The sequence below is a fragment of the Sinohyriopsis cumingii genome, chromosome 2 (assembly GCF_028554795.1).
Source record: "Sinohyriopsis cumingii isolate HCF-2022 chromosome 2, ASM2855479v2, whole genome shotgun sequence".
Taxonomy (NCBI): domain Eukaryota; kingdom Metazoa; phylum Mollusca; class Bivalvia; order Unionida; family Unionidae; genus Sinohyriopsis; species Sinohyriopsis cumingii.
Genome location: NC_142962.1, coordinates 161,215,898 through 161,235,621, shown reverse-complemented (window position 1 = coordinate 161,235,621; position 19,724 = coordinate 161,215,898). Strand labels below are relative to the sequence as shown.

General features: G+C 36.6%; 1 protein-coding gene and 1 long non-coding RNA gene across 3 annotated transcripts in view; one reads left to right on the top strand and one right to left on the bottom strand.

Moving 5' to 3' along the window:
* LOC149806219 (uncharacterized) overlaps positions 1-19,724 on the top strand; it is a 105,673-nt gene that overhangs the window by 22,462 nt on the left and 63,487 nt on the right. The window contains exon 1 of one of the 2 annotated variants that reach the window (XM_089951170.1): positions 16,126-16,271. The exons of the other annotated variant lie outside the window; for it this stretch is intronic. The gene's annotated coding sequence lies outside the window, so the exon portion shown is untranslated. Of the gene's footprint in view, positions 1-16,125; positions 16,272-19,724 lie in introns of those variants that run through there. 2 annotated transcript variants of the gene reach the window in all.
* On the bottom strand, positions 6,595-14,051 carry LOC149806221 (uncharacterized). The gene is made up of 2 exons (XR_016419874.1): positions 12,839-14,051; positions 6,595-7,234 (listed from the first exon to the last, which is right to left on the bottom strand). It is a non-coding gene; the product is annotated as an uncharacterized LOC149806221 (long non-coding RNA).

Below are 19,724 nucleotides of genomic sequence, written 5' to 3'. Positions count from 1 at the left end.
AGCGTAATGATAAATTCCCCATTCCCTCCTGCAGACTGCCATCTAATGGGAATCATAAGGACGGTTTTAAATTAAATTCCCCTATTCCCCAGACTTCTATTATTCCAGATGGCCGGAGAGTGAATGTTTCCATTTCCCCAGAACCCTATTCTCTCGCCCACCCACAACCTGAATGTACGTATGTATGAACCCTACAGATCTAGTATATTGTGTGTGTGTGTGGCGGTGGGGGGGGGGGTAGGTAAAGTACAATGGCAACGCTCACGTAACTAAATTCATCTACATGTTGTCAAGAAGAATACATGTAATGATATTTTTTCCATTTTTACCTAGACCCCTATGAAAAAGAGGTTAATTTTTTTGAATAAATTAAACTGAAACACAGAAGACCGCACTGAACAACCTTTTTTCTGTTGAAGCGCGATTTAAACAAGAGATTATAAAAAATTAAGGTACATTAAAGGAGTCATAAACATTTCTGTAGCTTCAAACTTTACATTTCATGGTTTCTAAATCCACATTATCCGAGTTAAATGTTAGAATCGCGGAGTGCAGTAACGCATCTGGTAACATACCAAGCTGGTCTCAATCAGTAACTATACTGTTTAGTTAACGTGTTTGTTTTTGCTGCCACGTTGCAATTTATTGCAATAATGCCTATCAATCAAACTCCGATCGAAATTTGCAGGTGTGCTCGACAGTATGATAGGAGAGTGGATTGTACATCAGGTGTTGTCAAGACTTATAGTCATACATGTTATTTGTTTGAATTTGAATGAGAAGACTATTGTTTACCTTTCGACAATCATCTCGTACGGTACCACATGTCAAAACTTGACTAAGGTATTGGCAACTTAACTCTTTTCAAGGTCTTAGAAAACTCTCTAAAGTACAGAGGCAGATTTTCACGCTTTGATCAGAAAATTGGGTTAGAAAACAAGTTAAAATTTGAAAGGGACATAAGTAACTTAGAATAAAAATGGAGCAAAAGTACAAACATATAGTCCTCACGAAAAAATTGTTTTCATTTACGGTAAGATTTTGTATTTGGAATTTCTAATAAAACCAATATATTCTATTTAAACTTAATTCTTAGTAAATAACAATAAAAGCACTCACATGTACAGTTGATTCTTGCTCAAATATGTTTGAGCAATAAAACAGGGAATCATATTGTAGCACAGAAATACTAACACTAACTCGATTATTCTGGGATTGAAGAGAATTGTTAATTCAGTTTTTCTTTGTGTCAACACGTTCATTTTTTGCTCTTGTATTCTATAAACATTTACCCGCAGTGAGATATTTCAGTTGGATGTATAATATGAAATCTTGTATTACTCCAAAACATGTAATGGGAAAAAAAAGTTCCGCATTGATACCCTGCATTTTTTTGCAGTGCTTTGATTTGCAAATCCGATAAGACGAACCCGTCACAATGGATACGAGAGATCAAGAGACAAAACGTATTACCCTCACAGTTCCAAACTGAAATGTGTTAAACTGAATATTGTTTACCAAACAACAAATCTACAGAAAATTAAAGATTTTGATTCAAGCAGTTGTTCACAGAAAAGTTTGACTGTTTTTGTTTCTTTCCATTTATTGGTATGTTTTGACTATCTGTCAGTTCGTACTGAGTTGGCTATCTGTCCATGTATTCGTACTGTTTGGCTATCTGTCCATACACTAGCACTGTTTTGGCTATCTGTCCATACACTGTCACTGTTTTGGCTATCTGTCCATACACTGGTACTGTTTTGGCTATCTGTCCATACACTGGTACTGTTTTGGCTATCTGTCCATACACTGGCACTGTTTTGGCTATCTGTCCATACACTGGTACTGTTTTGGGTTATCCGCCGATATAATGGTACTGAGTAGGTTACCTGTCCATTTATTTGTACTGAGTTGGCTATCTATCCATATATTTACACTGAGTTGGCTATTTTCCATGTATTCGTACTTTTTGGGCTGTCTGTCTGTATATTAGTATTGAGTTGCCTATATGTGTACTGCACTGGTTTTGTTATCTGTCCACCTATGACTGCTCTGGTGGTCTAAGTGGTTAGAACGTCCCCCTCGGGTGGGTGAGTTCGCGGGTGTGAACCCAACCCGAGTCATACCAAATATACATACTTGGGCGATGCGAGCTTAGCCGCATGATTTCGAACATAATATAATAATACAAGAATTTACGCGCCTATGTAAGGTCGTATTATTTTGGTTCTGAATATCAAAATGAGCACTTAGTTTTATCATAAAGCACAAAATGAACATTAGTGCTGTTTAATATTCATATGTACTGAGCTAAATCTTAAATACGAACTGTGTGTCAAGAGATGTTTTGATTTAGGAATATCTATTTAGCAGCTGTAGCAAATTTGTGGACAGATATAGTCAATAAAGTAAACGCAGTAGAACATAATAACATTTTGAAATGCCATCATGTTATTATGTCTGTCTGTCCTTATGTCCCTTCGTTCGTGCATATGTCAGTCCGTCTGTTCCCATTTCTTTTCTATATAATGACTCTACAGTTATCAGACTCGGTAAATAGGTTATATTTGGCGGAAGGAAGAATTCTTATGATTTCGGGCTCAAAAGGTCAAATGTCAAGGTCACAGTAATTCCGAGTAGGAAAACTGTTTTCATACAATAACTTTACTGTATACCAGGTAGTTTTACCAAAGTTTGTAAATGATCTGCATTGAAAATAAAAAAGGCACTTATTGATTTTGCAGTCAGAAGGTGAAACGTAAAGGTGAAATTATAAGAAAATGGTTTCTGCACAACATCCTGAGCTCTTTAACCTTTTCTTTGACCAAACATTGTAGATGGTTTACATTTTAGAGTTGTTGTTGTGTTGTTGTGGGGTTTAACGCCATTTTTCAGCACGATAGGCTATACATGGCGGCCAGTATTAATGGTGGAGGAAGAACCCGGAAAACCCCGGAAAGAACCACCGACCCAAGAGAAGCTACTGGCAGGCTTTCTCACATGCCCACATTGGCTGAATCTTAGACTCGAACCGCCGCAGACAGAGGTGAGATGGCAGTGATCCGTAACGAAGAGCGCTTTAGACCACTCGGCCACTCGGGGCCCCACATTTTAGAGAAAGAGGACAAATTTATTTTGGCATCAGAAGGTGAAAGATGTAAGCATCAGGGACTGAAAGATGGGGAAAAGATTTTCACGAAACTGCTTAAATTCTGTACCACCTGCATTGGCTTGGCTTGTACTTGAGACAAGAAAGACAATTATCGATTTCGAGTTTACACAGCATAATGTTGAGGTTAGAGGTACGACAAAAATATATGTCCTATGCCACAAACCATGAACAAATGTTGTGAATGGATTGCATTTGAGAAAATGGAAAGCACCTATTGATCTTGAGGGGTGAATAAACAAAAGGTCATTGTCACCGTGACTGGAAGTGGGAAAAGAGTTTCCACAAAATGACTTGCGTTCTGTGTCTCTGACCTTGACAAAAGTTTGTGAATGGGTTGCATTTCCGGTAAGGGAGACCCATACTGATTTCGGATTCAAAAGGTCACGTATTCCGTTAATGAAAGAAGAGTTTACATAACAGAAATGTTACAGTAATATTAACCACAATGCGGACGTGTACTGCACTCTCTGCGCAGAAGTATTACAGCACTCTTTATCGTGTAGCAAAATTGTAATGTACTGTTTGCACAGAAATGTTGCAGCACTCTTTACCATATAGCCAAAGTGTAATGTCCTGTTTGCACAGAAATGTTACAGCACACTTTACCGTATAGCAAACGTGTAATGTTGTTGTTGTTGTTGTAGGGTTAACGCCATTTTTCAGCACACGATAGGCTATACATGGTGGCCAGTAAATTAATGCTGGAGGAAGAACCCGGGAAAACCCTGAAAAGAACCACCGACCCACGAGACGCTACTGGCGAGCTTTCTCACATACCCACATTGTCTGAATCCGAGACTCGAACCCAAAAGTGTAATGTATTGTTTGCACAGAAATGTTATAGCAGTCTTTACCGTATAGCAAAAGTGTAATGTACTGTTTGCAAAGAAATGTTAGGCACTCTTTATTATATGCTCATTTTTTTCTCCGTTAACTTTACATGGTCAGAATCGTTAAGTATTGTACGATATTGCGCACCTTCATACTCAATTCACGTGCATAATGGAACTACTTTCTATTGTAAACAAACAATGGACGCAGACGCCAGCACTTTTGACTTGTAAACAAATCATGTACACTCGCGTAGTAGGTGTTTTACGTTGTGGTTGTTGAAATTTGTTGCTGAATGAAGTAAAGCAATTGTTTCGTGGACTGCCACATTACAGTTGCTTTGGGACATTCCGCGTTAACTTTTTGATACAATGTTTCGGATTTAGGCTAGCTATACAATAGCCGCAAGAAAGGATCCTTACAAATAACATACAAGTGTCAAGACATAAACTGTCTTTAGCTGGTGATAATAATGGCAAAAAATACACTTACAGTTTTACATCCTGAATTTCCTCAAAATGTGCTTTCTTAGTTTTACAAATCCGAATTACATTAGCCATGTCATAGGCTCTCAATTCTGATTAAACATTTTGAAATTGTACTGTAATTTCGAATATAAGTGCAATTACATCCTCCTTACTGTACTCAAAATGAAATAAGCATTAAATTCCAAAGGGTCTTTTTGATAATTGCAATTGAAAGACTTCTTATTTTTCCCACATTATGATTTCAAACATTCAATGACAGAAACAGAAACACATTTGCAGATGTCAACACGCTTCTAACTCGCTTCTTCAATCCGATGTATTTCATGTGGAATTGTCACATATAAATCCAGTCCGAAATCACGAAATTTCGTAGAATCGAAAAAATACCAAAATCTATCATTCCAGATCAAACAGAAAAGTTGTTGCAATGCGCATTCATTCACAATATGACTCCAAATTTAAATTTTAACTAAACACGCCATTTTCTTTCGAAAGTTATATCGAGCGCGCGACTAAGTTCAAATGTATCTGGGCGGAGTTATGTGCGCATTAATAATGTTATTGTGTAATAATGAATCTGCACTTGTGTATTTAGTTTGGAATATGGCATACATTCAGTTATTTTGTTTCTTGTTGTGTATTTTGTTAAAATAATTAAGCTTTAGGTAGAATTAAAAAAAAATTAGAAAATAATAACAATGTTGCTGCATTTGAAGGGAAAATATGAACTCGTTTTGTCGGATGAATATACTGCACTCCCAAGATGGTGCAGTATTTAAAACAGAACAAACTCGTTCGTATTTTCCCACACAAATGCAGTAACCTATAATTACCGTATAGCAAAAGTGTAATGTATTGTTTGCACAGAAATGTTACAGAACTCTTTACCGTATTGCAAAAGTGTAATGTACTATTTGCACAGAAATGTTACAGCACACTTTACCGTTATATATAGCAAAAGTGTAATGTACTGTTTGCACAGAAACGTTACAACACCATTTACCACAAAGCAGAAGTGTAATGTACTGTTTGCATTACTCTGATTTAATGCAGTAATAACTGATTTATAGCGCCACGTCGCACATGCATACATTAGCATATCAAGAAAGAAAAGTATATTTAAATGTCTTGCCAAAGTTTAATAAATTAGATCTTAATATATCCATGTCGGTTGTCGACCAGTACCGAAATGTGTTACATATCAAATGTATCCGATGTAGCCAGAAAGTATATCATATAAATATATAGTAACGACGAGTAATATATGCTAATACTTTCAGATACTTTTTATGCAAGGTCACTATTTTCACATGCTTCAGGTAAAAGGACGATATCTAAAATCATATTGTTTTGAGAGAATTTGCATACTCAGTCAGAAGATTACATTGAAAATAGTTTCGCAAAATAGTTCCCTTTGGTGTTTATGCCTTTAATTGTTTTTTTTTCCTAACTTATTTATTGTCCAAGAAGAAAAAACAACGTGAGCGGAAACTGATTTATTGTGGAGTTAATTGACTTGTAATATGTCACACACTCTGGCCAACAATTTGTAAGAGTTTTGAGCACTGTCCACAGACTTTACTGGAAAATATGAAATATGTTTAGATCAATTTAAATGACTACATGAAATTCAGTTCCTTTTTTCTTTTTATTTCGATATTGTTTACAAAATTATTTCAGGGAAATTTCGATCTCTTTCACTTTAGTGGAACTATGTTTTCATGAGACCCAGTCTTAAGTACAAGTCTATAGTCTTTTAGTTTTACTTGAAAAGTTTTAGAAAAGGAAGGGCATGCAAGACAGTTGTACAAGCACGGGATAGGGCCGCAGAGAAAACGTCTATTTGGCTCTGGCTTAAAACGAAATATGGCAGCCATCACAGACAGACAGTACTTGACCGCAACAGCCGCCCTGCCATTTGGAGGGTATTTTGAGATAAGGGGCGAAACACCCGTGGAAAGATTGGCGTTCGGCTGATGACGTCTGTGAAAAGCAGTTTAATCAACTGTATAGCTAGCTACGCATAATGAATACAAGGCCCAGTACTTGCAAGACATTATGAGCACGAAACTCGAGTTCAAAGAAAAAACAAGAAACCTTGACAACTTTAATAATTACAAAGTTGTAATCACATAACTTTTATTTATTTCTTATATCGACAAATTTGAATGACGTAGGTGTCGCCCTAATTGTCATATGTCTCACACAAGATGACGTAGTTACACAAAAGGTGTCATATCTAAATTTGATGTTTTCAGCTAATAATAAAAATATCAGAGTGTCTTTACATTTAATAATAGCTAGGTTTACAAATATTTTGAAATCTGTCCTTTTTTATGAATAAATTTGTTCAATTTTGTACAATTCATTTCCGTTTCTTCTTCATGCCTTTAAATTCATCGAGTTTTCTCAAGAACGTATTTTTTATATTTTCCTCCGAAGAAAATGTAGGACGAGTGGCTTCATTGTCGATTTATTGGATCAAAAGATGTCAGATATCGCAGCTCTCTTTTCATAAAACTTTCAAAAGAGATATTAAGACTTGAACATATAATGCTCGGAAATTCGAACCGTTGTTTGTTTGAATTTTTGGTTGTAATTTTTTAAAAAGTATCTTCTTTGTTGAAATTCATAAGATGACATATCTGGAAAGATGGCCACCTAATTTACAAAAAGGCTGCTAGGCTAAATAATTTATCCCTCAATCTCGTTGGTTGCACATCGTCCACTCTTGAAACAAGACCTGTAAAAAAAAAAAAAAACATTCTGTTTCCTATAAGACGAAGCAGGAAGAACTTAAAGTAATACGTGCATTTGCATCACTGATTAACCCGTTATGACGTAGATTAAGATAGATTAAGAAATATTATCTAAATTCTAGGCTGAATTTATTTGATGTCTAGTCAGTCTTACTGAAGCGAGACTGATCTTGATAGATTACAACGTGACCTAATTTACTAAAGCAGGCGGCCTGACCAAGTCTCTTATATTTGTATGAGTGATCTTCTGCGTAATGGTCTTGACTAGCTTTTTGTTCGTTCTAAATTGGGACAAAGACTTCATATTTAGTGACAGAAACAATATATGGAATTACACTAAAATCTGTCAAGCAGACATTGAGCCCGCTCTGGTGGCCTAGTGGTTAGAGCATTCGCCTCGAATGCGATAGGTCGTGGGTTCAAACCAAGGCAGAGTCACATCAAAGACTTATAAAAATGGTACCATCAGCTACATTGCTAGGCGCTCAGCGTTAAGAGGTTAGTGATAGGACTGGTTGACCTGGTGTCGGGATAATATGACTGGGTGGGACATGATGCTTCATTTCCGCGGCATGATGCCCCAATGCAAGACGTCACTATAAACTGCCACACTGCAGACATCGTAGCGATGTGACGAAAAAATTGATAAAGCTGCGTTAGCAATCCAGATCATACACACAGTAGACATTGAGCAAGTGACAACCTCTTAACCTATTATCGAACAAACCATCGACAGAAATAAAAGTATATCTCAGTAGGCTGAAAGTTGGATTATTTTCTTGTCTTGATTTAACAGAAAGGGTTAGCTCTCTCATTAATTTGCTAATTAGGAGTAATTAGGGCTTGAGATAGATTCTTATCATTTATAAGAAATAATATACGAGGTCAAATAATCAATAATCTTTCCCACTTGAATAACAAATCAGCCTAAACGGAATGTTAGGAGTGACTAGACTGTATCGCTATAGCAGCACCCAAGGAAAATATATTATATTTTGATCCACGTGGATGCTGTGCCAGTCATCATTGACTTTTGCTTGTCAGCGGTTAATGCGCATGGTATCCCGACTGTCTAGGCACTAAATATAACGACCTAATATGAGATATTCAAAGGGAATAAAGAAACCTTTTAAGTACCTGATTTCTCGTTTTACAGGGCTAATAAGGTTTCCAAATTCGTCTGTTATTTCGGTTCGATGTTTGCCATCTTTCATTGGGTATATTAAGCTAAATTTTCATTGCAATACATTGGGTTTTATTCGACATGGAACAATTAAGTGAAAATTATAAATGGATTTCGATCTTAATGTGGCAAATTAGATGTTCTTTTTTATTTGGATTATACGGACTCGTTTGGATATGACGTAATTCATCCTAATTGCACGGGGAAAAAAGAGACAAATTAAGGATCCAAGGCTTAAAGTTATTTTTAAATATTATCTATCTATCGATCGATCGATCGATCCATTCATCCGTCCATTCATCCATCCATCCCATTGATATGGTTTGTTTAGACACGCCGTGTGGGATTCATAGTTAGTAAACGTGACATTCCATGTTCATTGACGTTCGAACTTGAATCAGTCCGAAAATAATTCTTAGTTTTTCATTCTAAAAAACCACGAAGTCAGTTGATTTATGATATTTATCGATATTTCTTTTCCTTGTATAGTTTAAGGGTTATTGAGTTAATGAACTCTACGGATGCGTATAGCAAAACAAGAATGCAAGACCCACACAGAATATATGCACAGAATATACAGAAATATATATCGTCTAGTGTATTTAATATGCACCGTAATGTGTACATGTATAGTATTTTTTAAATAAATAATTATTTTATGGGTTATAGGTCAGGAAGGCCACTTTCCTTTTCTTTGTTTTCAAATTATATCGATGCCAAGGCATCTGCTAGAGAACCTAAATTTCAAGAAGATTCCGAGTCTTCACGGTAAATGAGCTACCTACCTTGACCGACACAAAACATAAATAATCGCTGTCGCACAAGAAAACTCTGTTAGTTGTCTTTAGTTCGATGGTGTTTTTTGATATCCACGAGGTTATCTGCAAATACGTCTGCAGAGACTCGTTACGCCTGAAAAAATGCATAGTTATATAAATGTTGATACTTTAGTTAGTTCTTTCAAATGATTAATATTATGACCGTATGCAAACAATGGGTTACGTTTGTAATTGAAAATTGGTTAATATTCTTTCCTTTCGTCTTCATTGCAGAACAATATTTTATCCACCAACAATACTATCCTGAGTTCAATTTCAATAAGTAAAATACAGTAAACCTTTGCAAAACTAATTGCAATTTAGAAGACAAGTTTAAGCGTGCTGGCAGTAGGAAGGGAACTACCACTGCGTTTTGAATTACAGTACTTATAGACTGTCCATGCCAAGGTAGTAGAGGTAATACGATAAATCTGTGTGTGTGTGTGTGTGTGTGTGTGATAGAGAGATATCTGGATTTTTAACGTAGCTTTAACAATTTTTCAGCCATATCGCAACGATATCTGCAGTGTGGCTGTTTATAGTGATGTCTGGCATTGGGGCCTCATACCGCAGACACGTATCATGATTTCCCACCCAGTTACATTATCCTGACACCAGGCCGACCAATTCTAACACTAACCTCTTAATGCTGTGCACATACCGAGGCAGGTGCTAGTACCATTTCGATAAGCCTTTGGTATGACTCGACCGGGGTTCGAACCCACGATCTCCCGCATCCGAGGCGGATGCTTTAACGACTAGGCCACCGGAGCGGTCTGCCCTAGTATCCTTAAATATTTTGGGAAAATTGGCTGTCTTACAGTTGCTGTATGAAAAGGCATGTGCCATAGATATCTTGTGAAAACCAAAGATAATCATGAGAGATTCATGCGTATTATACGTGAGCTGTTGTGGTGGTAACGAGATTACGCAGTCCTTTGTTTACCCGTTTAAACCTGTGAGATTGGCAACAATGGAGAAGAGATCAAAATTGTACTTTTGATGTATAATTCCCAGTTAGAAGAAGAAGAAAGCAAGAAGAAAAAAAAACATCGGGTGGTGGGGGTGTAGAGGAAATCGAAGAACCTAACATGTTTATGTTTTCTCATCAAAGCGTAACGATAAAGCTTTTGGTATACAGTTTCGGTTCATCATAATATATTATCATTTGTACATCATACACGAATGTTTTGTCTTTCGCAAGAGTTACAAATGTTGACTGGTATACATATAATTCATGATGAAAGAAACAATTTTTTTTATACTGTCAATAGTAATAGATGAGTCCCCGTCACTTGCAAGTGTCGGGAACGTGGAAGATACATCGTTCTGTGGATAACTTCACTAAATGGGGGGAATTTATTTTCTTCAGCCAAAAAACAGCCGAAAATTTAAAGAGCCGATCAAACTGTATTAATTTTGTTGTCGATTGTTTTTATGAAAATAAAGCCAAAGGATTTAAATAATAAAAAAATTTTCATGAACGAACAGTATACACAGTAATTAGCGATTAATTATAGTATGCACAGTAATTAGCGATTGATTATATGATACACAGTAATTAGCGATTAATGAGAAATGTAGTAAGTGTTGAATCAAACCTTCCCTAACTCCAGGTAATATACAATACGAATTCCGTTTTCCTTATTTTCTACCAGGTGGATTGCTGTTTGTCTCATAAGCTAGTACTACTCTTAGTCCCATTATTCGTGTCTTCTGTCCACCAATCTTAATCAAATTTCGAGAAAGGAGCATTTTCGAATCCCGACGGTGGAATCGAGTGATAACGTCTTGCATTGTGCTACTTTTCGGACATTTCTTACTTAGACCAGCCGACATAATTGGAATTTTATGACTTTCTTCAGTTTGCTTGACGACCTGTATTCATCCTCTGAGTGCAGTTGTATAATTGATGCCCTTTTGAAGAAGTGGATATATCAAGATCGAGTAATGTGGCTGCCACCTCTGGCCTTTAGTTGTCAATTCAAATCGTAACGGAACCGAAGTACAGACCAGCGAATAGTACATGTATAACAAAAGCCAACCAAACCTTTGCCATGCAATATAGAACATGGAAATCAAAACAGATATATATTCTTTGGATAAAACGTAGAATCTACACATCATATGTACTTAGCATTCTACTATATAGATCTGCAAGATGGAAGACCATTCAAGCCATCAGCAAAAACTGGACACATTCCACACCAATCAAATGCCTTAGAAGAATAAGAAGAATCTTTTGAACTAACATCACTTCAACATGCAGAAGAAATAAAAAAAAACATGTAGATGGCTTGAAATCTAGACGCCCTTCTCATGAATGCTCTGAAATTGACTCAGGGGAAGCGGAGAAGAGGACCTCCGAAAAAAAGCCGGAAACGCTCTATGAAAAAGGATTTCAGACAGAGCAATCTGAGGTGGACAACACCATGATGTGGTGCTTTCCTAGACCTTGATTCATTTGGATTTTCGCTCATAAGTAACGACGTCAGGAATTAAAAATCAGTCAACAAGTCCGATTGTACACTCCTGCAATTTAGCATCAACTGGGAAAGTGGACAAATTGAACTTATTGCTAATGATTTATATTTATGATCATTGTAATATAAATTTAATTTCATTCAAATGCTTGTAAAATCGAAGACCATCTTTCTCACCCTACACATATTTTAAAAGTAAAAGGGGTGTTATTTTAATGGCTTTCTCTGTTTACTAGACAATACAGCTGATTTGCATTTGCATTCATAGCAAAGATTGTGCAAATCGCTTTCGTAAGACATCTTGGTGAGTAGAAAGCTCAGATCAAATTTTGCATCCTGTTTACTTGTAGAAATAACTTATAATAATTGCATTTAACCCATGCTTTGAAATAAAATGTTTATTTGCTGCATTCACTACTTCATAAACATTACGGAGTGATACAGTTTGAAGCTGATTACATAATTAAGAAGCGCTATGAAAGCCCTGAGGGTGTAGCATTTCAATCTAATCACTCAACTCGCCAACGTACGACTTTTTTTTATAGCATTCTGTTGTTTTTACTCTTGCATCCCAGTGGAACATCTTAAAGACAGCAGGTAAATGCGTTTTATCGGCAATCAAACAATAGATCGCCAGAGTAGATGAAGATTCGTGGATGCTTCATGTGCCACACGTAAGCACGACGAGAACTGAGTTCGTAAACTAGAATACCACAACTATTACACTGTTATTCTATATTCGATAATGTATTCAAATTAAAAACATTTAGAAAACACCTAAACCCTCACCTACAATAACCAACTCTACCAAACACAGCTGCCCCCCCCCCCCCTCCAAAACCCATTTAATCAATTACTCTATTATGACTTCAATGTGTGATTTTAAAACAAACCAAGACACAAAATAATGGATGAACATATTATTTTTTACTCAGTTGCATGCCTAAAGTGCGTACGTGAAGGAAAAGATCCCTTTCATTTCAGTTCTAACTAACAAATGACCCAGAGGATAGAGAGAGGTGAAAGAGCACATATTCATGCAGTGTCAATAAAAACAAAACACAACATCCTTATTATAAAAATTCAAGACCTAGAGACACTTACGTTTTCTTTCTGGTCCATGATCTTTTAGAAGTTAGTATGAAATTTCAGATCAGGGCCAACGCATCGGCTCATATTGTCAATTTTTTATTTCCATCTCTTCACTGGCACAAGTACTTCCCCATCATTAATTTTTTCTTCTCCTGAACCCCTCTCCTCTTTCTCATCTTGTTTCTGTTTCTTCTCTTTTCTCTTAGGACACTCTGAAGCCAAGTGTCCTTTCTCCTGACAACGATAACAGGCATGTTGACTTTTGTCTCTCTTTCTTGGACGAAGCAGGTATTCTGGAGACAAATACCCATTTGCCTTGCAGATATAGCAAACTTCATCAGCACTTATACACTTTCGTATGACTCAACAAATCAACGACCAGAAGGGTAAGTTTTGTTGTCACTTTCGCCTAACAATAGACAGACGGCTTGGGTCATCATCCTTGATGTACTTTCGCTTGTTTACTTCATAAAACCCCCAAATTCACTAGTTTGAAGAAAGGAAGGAAAAAATAACAACAAAATATGCCACTCAATACTGTAACACTTCTGACTCACCGATGTGAGTGTGAGTGTTTATGTCAAAATGTTTAAGTGAGATAAAACAAATTTGTCAGCTTGAAAACGCGAACCAATACTGTGACCGCTCGGTGTTTGATGTGGTAAGAAGAAATGGTACATTACACAACAGAGGGATTGTAAGTTCAAGTCCCAGTCTGTCTGCACTGCAATGGAAACACCGCAAGAGCTAAGGCATTATTTTGCCACAGTGCCTTAGAACAAAACAATGCATCACCCGTTGTAAGCCATTCATTGGCTAGACTTATTTTCTTACCGCGTTTGCTTCGAATTGACTTCAGTACCTTTTTACACAGTGACCAGATAGGCCATGTTTTTCTATGTCTCGCCGCTAGGCGATTTACAAAACAAAATATTTAAAAAAATATTAAACTAATGCACGAAAAATCGTATCATAGGTGATCCCATGGAAATTGTGTCAATCTTATTGCAAAATACATCAAGGAATTTTTGTGAGAACGTTTTAGTCACATTCGTCATCATTTCACTCTGGTGATATTTGACAATGGTGGATTTTTCCTATGGCTTTGATTTTCTAAGTGGATTGTGTGTTTCCTTGAAACATTCTTATGGAAAATATACCATATAAACAAATGTTAAGTGTCGTGATAATTTTTTTAAACTAGGAATAACATAGTCTCTCTCTCTCTCTCTCTCTCGTAATAAATTTGATTTAAATCCTAATGGTGTTTGTTCCGTTTAAAGATACCTTTCCAAAAATGTGATCAGTAGTTACCATAATGGTGTGAACTGTTCAGTTTGTCATGTATTTTTTTTTTCTTCTATCAGTAAATCGTTGGATGAAATAAAATCTTGAGCTTGTACAATTCAAGTATCTTTGCTGTATCCTTACTTTGGCACTGCAATGTGTCACGGGAAAATGTATAACATTAGATCGACAGTTTTTCAGAAAGGAAACAAACAGAAGGCTTTTTAAAGAATGACGTGCGTGACATTGCACTGTATAACCCTGCCATGGTTAACTCTGAATTTTAAAACCAAAGCACACGTTCGGAAAAAAATGTAACAATGTTCAAGAATGACGCAAGTGACATTGCACTGTATAACCCTGCCATGGTTAACTCTGAATTTTAAAACCAAAACACACGTTCGGAAAAAAATGTAACAATGTTCAAGAATGACGCAAGTGACATTGCACTGTATAACCCTGCCATGGTAAACTCTGAATTGTAAAACCAAAACATACGTTCGGAACAAAGTGTAACAATGTCTAAGAATGACGCAAGTGACATTGCACTGTATAACCCTGCCATGGTTAACTCTGAATTTTAAAACCAAAACACACGTTCGGAAAAAAATGTAACAATGTTAGACCTATTTTCTCTCAGTGTAGACTGTCGATAGAACAAGGCGCGTTTTGGTGCTGCTTTTTTAAATTATTTTTTCCCCACCCTTATATTTGTGAAAACTTTGCAACATTGTTTGCTGCGAAACACAGGACATCTCTTAAATTTGGGATATGTTAAGCAAATGTTAAGCAGTCAGTCGACAATAAATATCACACTACTTTTTTATGAAAGTGATGAATGAATGAAAACAATGAACATAGTTCACATAGAATGTATGGTTGTCTCGTTAAATTTGTCCTATAATACCACAAAGAATAACAAAACCAAAAATGGTGTCATACGTTTGTTATTTTCTTTACCATTCTTTCCCTCTCTCTCCAGTGTAATGTTAAGTCTGTCTGCCCGTCTCTCAAACCACTCCTGACTAAAGTACTGCCCGTTCTACTGTCACCCAATGCAGTAACACTTGTGTGCGTGTGCGTGCGTGTGTATGTGTGTGTGTGTGTTAGCTTTCGCGTACACACATATCGTTTGTACAAAAATTTAATTATAAAGAAATAGCAACCATTGACGTAAACCATTTAATTTAACCGTGTAGATCGCTAGCACAAACCTCTACCTATACATTTTGAAAAGTGTTGTGTGACACGGGTCGCCATCGTCGCTTTGTGTCTGCTTTCTCCTTGGAAAATAGATCGTTTCGTCATGATTATAAAAGTTTAATTTGACTAAGTTTTACACACTACTTGAACTCTCATCAGTTTACGTTGTAAGTGTAAGCCGTCGTTCTCAATTTTATGGAAGTTCGCTTTTGCGTTTCTCAAAAATGGTGTTAAATTTTATGGTCCGAACTAATTTCTTTTGGCGTGAATTAGGACTCTTGGTTTTGTGGCGTAAGTGGAGAGCGTTAATTCAAACTCACTTATGTTGTCTTCGAAATGGCTGGCACGGATTTGAGCTAGCACTTCAGCTCTTGTGTGAGGCGACCGCACGTGGTCGCCTCTTACTTTCTCAATGAAATCATTTCATCTTATTGCACAATTTCATTTGACTAGGTTTCACACGCAGCAGGTCCCTGTCTAGGGAGAGTGTCATAGAGTTAGAGTATTCATTCAACTCTCAAACGATCAAGAAGATGGAAGAGTCAGCACAGATCGACCTGCTAGTCAAAGATTTGCTAAGAGTCATACGAAAGCATAATTCACAGGCGAATGTGGCAACAAAAACGTACCCTTCTGGTCGTTGATTTGATGATCAAACGAAAGTGTATAAATACTGATGACATTTGCTATATATGCAAGGTAAATGGGTATTTGTCTCCAGAATACCTGCTTCGTCCAAGAAAGAGAGACAAAAGTCAACATACCTGTTATTGTTGTCAGGAGAAAGGACACTGGGCTTCAGAGTTTCCTAAGAGAAAAGAGAAGAAACAGAAACAAGAGGAGAAAGAGGAGAGGGGTTCAGGAGAAGAAAAAATTAATGATGGGGAAGTACTTGTGCCAGTCAAGAGATGGAAATGGAAAAATTCTCTAAAAGAGAATAGACCAGAAAGAAAACGTAAGAGTCTCTTGGACTTGAATTTTTATAATAAGGATGGTGTGTTTTGTTTTTACTGACACTGCATGAATATGTGCTCTTTCACCTCTCTCTATCCCTCTGGGTCATTTGTTAGTTACAACTGAAATGAAAGGGATGTTTTCCTTCACATACGCACGTTAGACATGCAAGTGGGTAAAAAAAAACATAATCAGACTGTTCATCCCTCATTTTGTGTCGTGATTTGTTCTAAAATCACCAACTGACGCCATAGAATAATGGGTTAAATGGGTTTTGGAGTGTGGTGGTGGTAGAGTTGGTCATTGTCTGTGAGGGATTAGGTGCTTTCAAAAAATATTTTTGTTTTCTTTACTCTATGTTGATAGTATATATAATGGGTAATTTTCTTCAATCTATGTTGATAGTATATATAATGGATTATTTCTTCACTCTGTGTGGATAGTATATAATGTTCTTTTTTCTTCTTCCCTCTGTGTGGATAGTAGATATGGGTTTGTTTTTCACCTCTGTGTGGATAGTAATGTTTTTTTCCCTCTTCTCCTGTGTAGATAGTATATTTGGGGTTTGTTTTCCCTCCCATCTGTGTTTGTAGTATATTTGGGGTTTGTTTTTCTCCTTCCCGTGTGTGGATAGTATATTTTGGGTTTGTTTTGTCTTCTTCCCTCTGTGTGGATAGTATATTTTGGTCTTTTGTTTCTTCTTCCCTCTGTGATGTGTGTGCGTACTCGTACATTTGTGTCTATGTGTTTGCGTAGACGCGTACGTTTGATTTGTGTGTTTATTTGTGTGTATGTGTGCGCGTACGTTTGTTTGTGTGTGTGTATGTATTGATCTTTGTTTGTCCCTATTAAACTCCCTTTATCCCTATCGAATTCATTTCACCTACCTACCTACAGTAGCGCGTATTCAGGCCAGCCACTTGCATCACTGTTGCCATTATTCCCCTAGTGTCCAGTACAGTGACGTCATTGAAGCTGGAAATTTTGAGACTATAAATATGGATTTCTGTTTGTACACAGGTTGTAGCTATAAATAGATACAAACGGTTTTAGACAGGAATGTCACCCAAGTTGAGGCTATAAATAGATAGTGGGTTTTTCCAAAATAATTCCCACAAGTTGTAGCTAAAAATAAATACTAGCTTTTTTCCAAATAGATACTAGCGTTTTTCCACGTAGTATTTTGGCAGTGTAAGAGTTAGTCTATTTTGTGAGATTTTATCTCCTTCTCTTACATTTTAAGCTAACACATAACGACTATACAGCACCAATATTCCCATGTTGAATTCGTCTTGACGCCAAAGTGTCCCATTCGATTTCCCCCATGTTCAATTCTCCTTGAAGCTATAGTGGCACATTCAATTTCCCCATGTTAAATTCCCCTTGACGCTATAGTGGCCAACGACCTTTCAATAACCCTTCACGCTATAGTGGCCCACGACCGTTTTGACTGGAATTTTCATTGGCGCTTTGTTTGTGTCTATATGGCTGTGTTTGTCCAATCAACCCCTTGTCCTATAAATGCATTTCACCCTATAAACAGTTTTGACACTATAAACACCATGACGTTACCTATGTTCAATTCCCCAGGTGCCATTCCCATGTTAAATTCCAATTGTCCCTATACATGCCCACCCATGTTAAATTCCCATAGACCCCATAGTGCCGGGACACCTTTTTCGACTGAGACTTCCACTGATCCTATACGACCCCAAATGATTATCGGTATGATCTTCATGCCGTACTTAATTTAAGGTGACAGTATCTCTTTTCTGTCTAAATAGATAGATATATGAATGAAGCTTGCATACAGAAATAATGGAATGATGACTGTAGAGATCTGTACTGGATTGCATGCAGCATGTATGTATGTATGTATGTATGTATGTATGTATGTATGTATTTATGTATGTATATATGTATTATGTATGTATGTATGTATTTATGTATGTATGTATGTATGTATTTATGTATGTATGTATATATTATGTATGTATGTATTTATGTATGTATGTATGTATGTATTATGTATGTATGCATGTATGTATGTATGTATGTATGTATGTATGTATGTATGTATTTATGTATGTATGTATGTATTATGTATGTATTTATGTATGTATGTATGTATGATGGATGGATGGGTGGGTGGATGGATGAACATGGGTGTGTTAACATTTAGACTCCAAAAGGATATATTCCCGTTTCGGAAAACGATGAATTGTCTTACAGATTAAAAAGCTGGATTAACTATCCTTTGGTCTGCTACTGTTAGAAAAATTGATACTTGCTGACAAACAGATGGACTTACTCGCTGACAACTAAAAGTTTTAGCATCGGAAACGACAATGCAAAGGTCCAGTAGAATGTACCTGTTTACTTTTTCATACTTATTGTTCCTGTAGAAGCAGTAAAACCGTACAAAATATTCACTTTAATGCTATATCGGCATCTCACTAGGACTATGACAAGTCTGGTTGTTGTTGGTGGGACTGTTCACTCATGGTTTACCGGTACAGTTTGTTGGTGGGACTGTTCACTCATGGTTTACCAGTATCATTTGTTGGTGGGACTGTTCACTTGTGGTTTACCAGTACAATTTGTTGGTGGGACTGTTCACTCATGGTGACACTTTTCGGTGTTTATGCTAAATAGTTATCGACATTGTTTTTGTGTATGACTTATGAACACTGGGTAAATTCCTTTGGTCGTTACATGTACTAGTGATTTGCAAAAATACGAGTTGTTCTACAAGGAGACGGCTTGATGTGGTTTATGGCCTGTACGAAGGGGAATATTAGACCAAAGTCTTAAATTTTGTACAGTTTGCCTTGAACCCCTTACTATAATATCAAGAATCTGATTGGAGGTTTAAACCGAAAGCCCAATAAGTTACAGAAAAATTAAGTCACCAATTGTGGTGGAATAGATGGATGTACAACATGTACAGAACGACACGTGAGCAGAAAATATGGAAAGATTCCAGACTCTTCATTTTGGGATCATGCTAATGTTTGTTACTGCAAATTATTATCATTATTATTATTATTATTATTATTATTATTATTGATGTTATTATTGTTGCTAAAATACATATACAATTCTGTAATTGTCTTCATCATAAATCCCTGCCTATGGCCAGTACAGGACTTTCTACATTTCTTGGGAACTAATGTCAAAGCTGTTCAGGATTGGCAAAATTCATTTTATTTGCAAACAGTATGTGCAGAAAAAGAGCTCATGTTCAGTTTCTTCAAGTTTTATATAAAGTCTATTTCTCCTTGCCACTATGTGGACTATTCATACGTGTCCGTGACAGACTCCATATTGCGGTACACTGCATCGAAGTTTGTGGACAAAAATGTATGGGATATTTTCTTTTTCTGAAGTTATTCTTTTACATACGCACTGTTAAATGTTGCGTCATACCTAGTTGAAAACAAAGTGGGACATC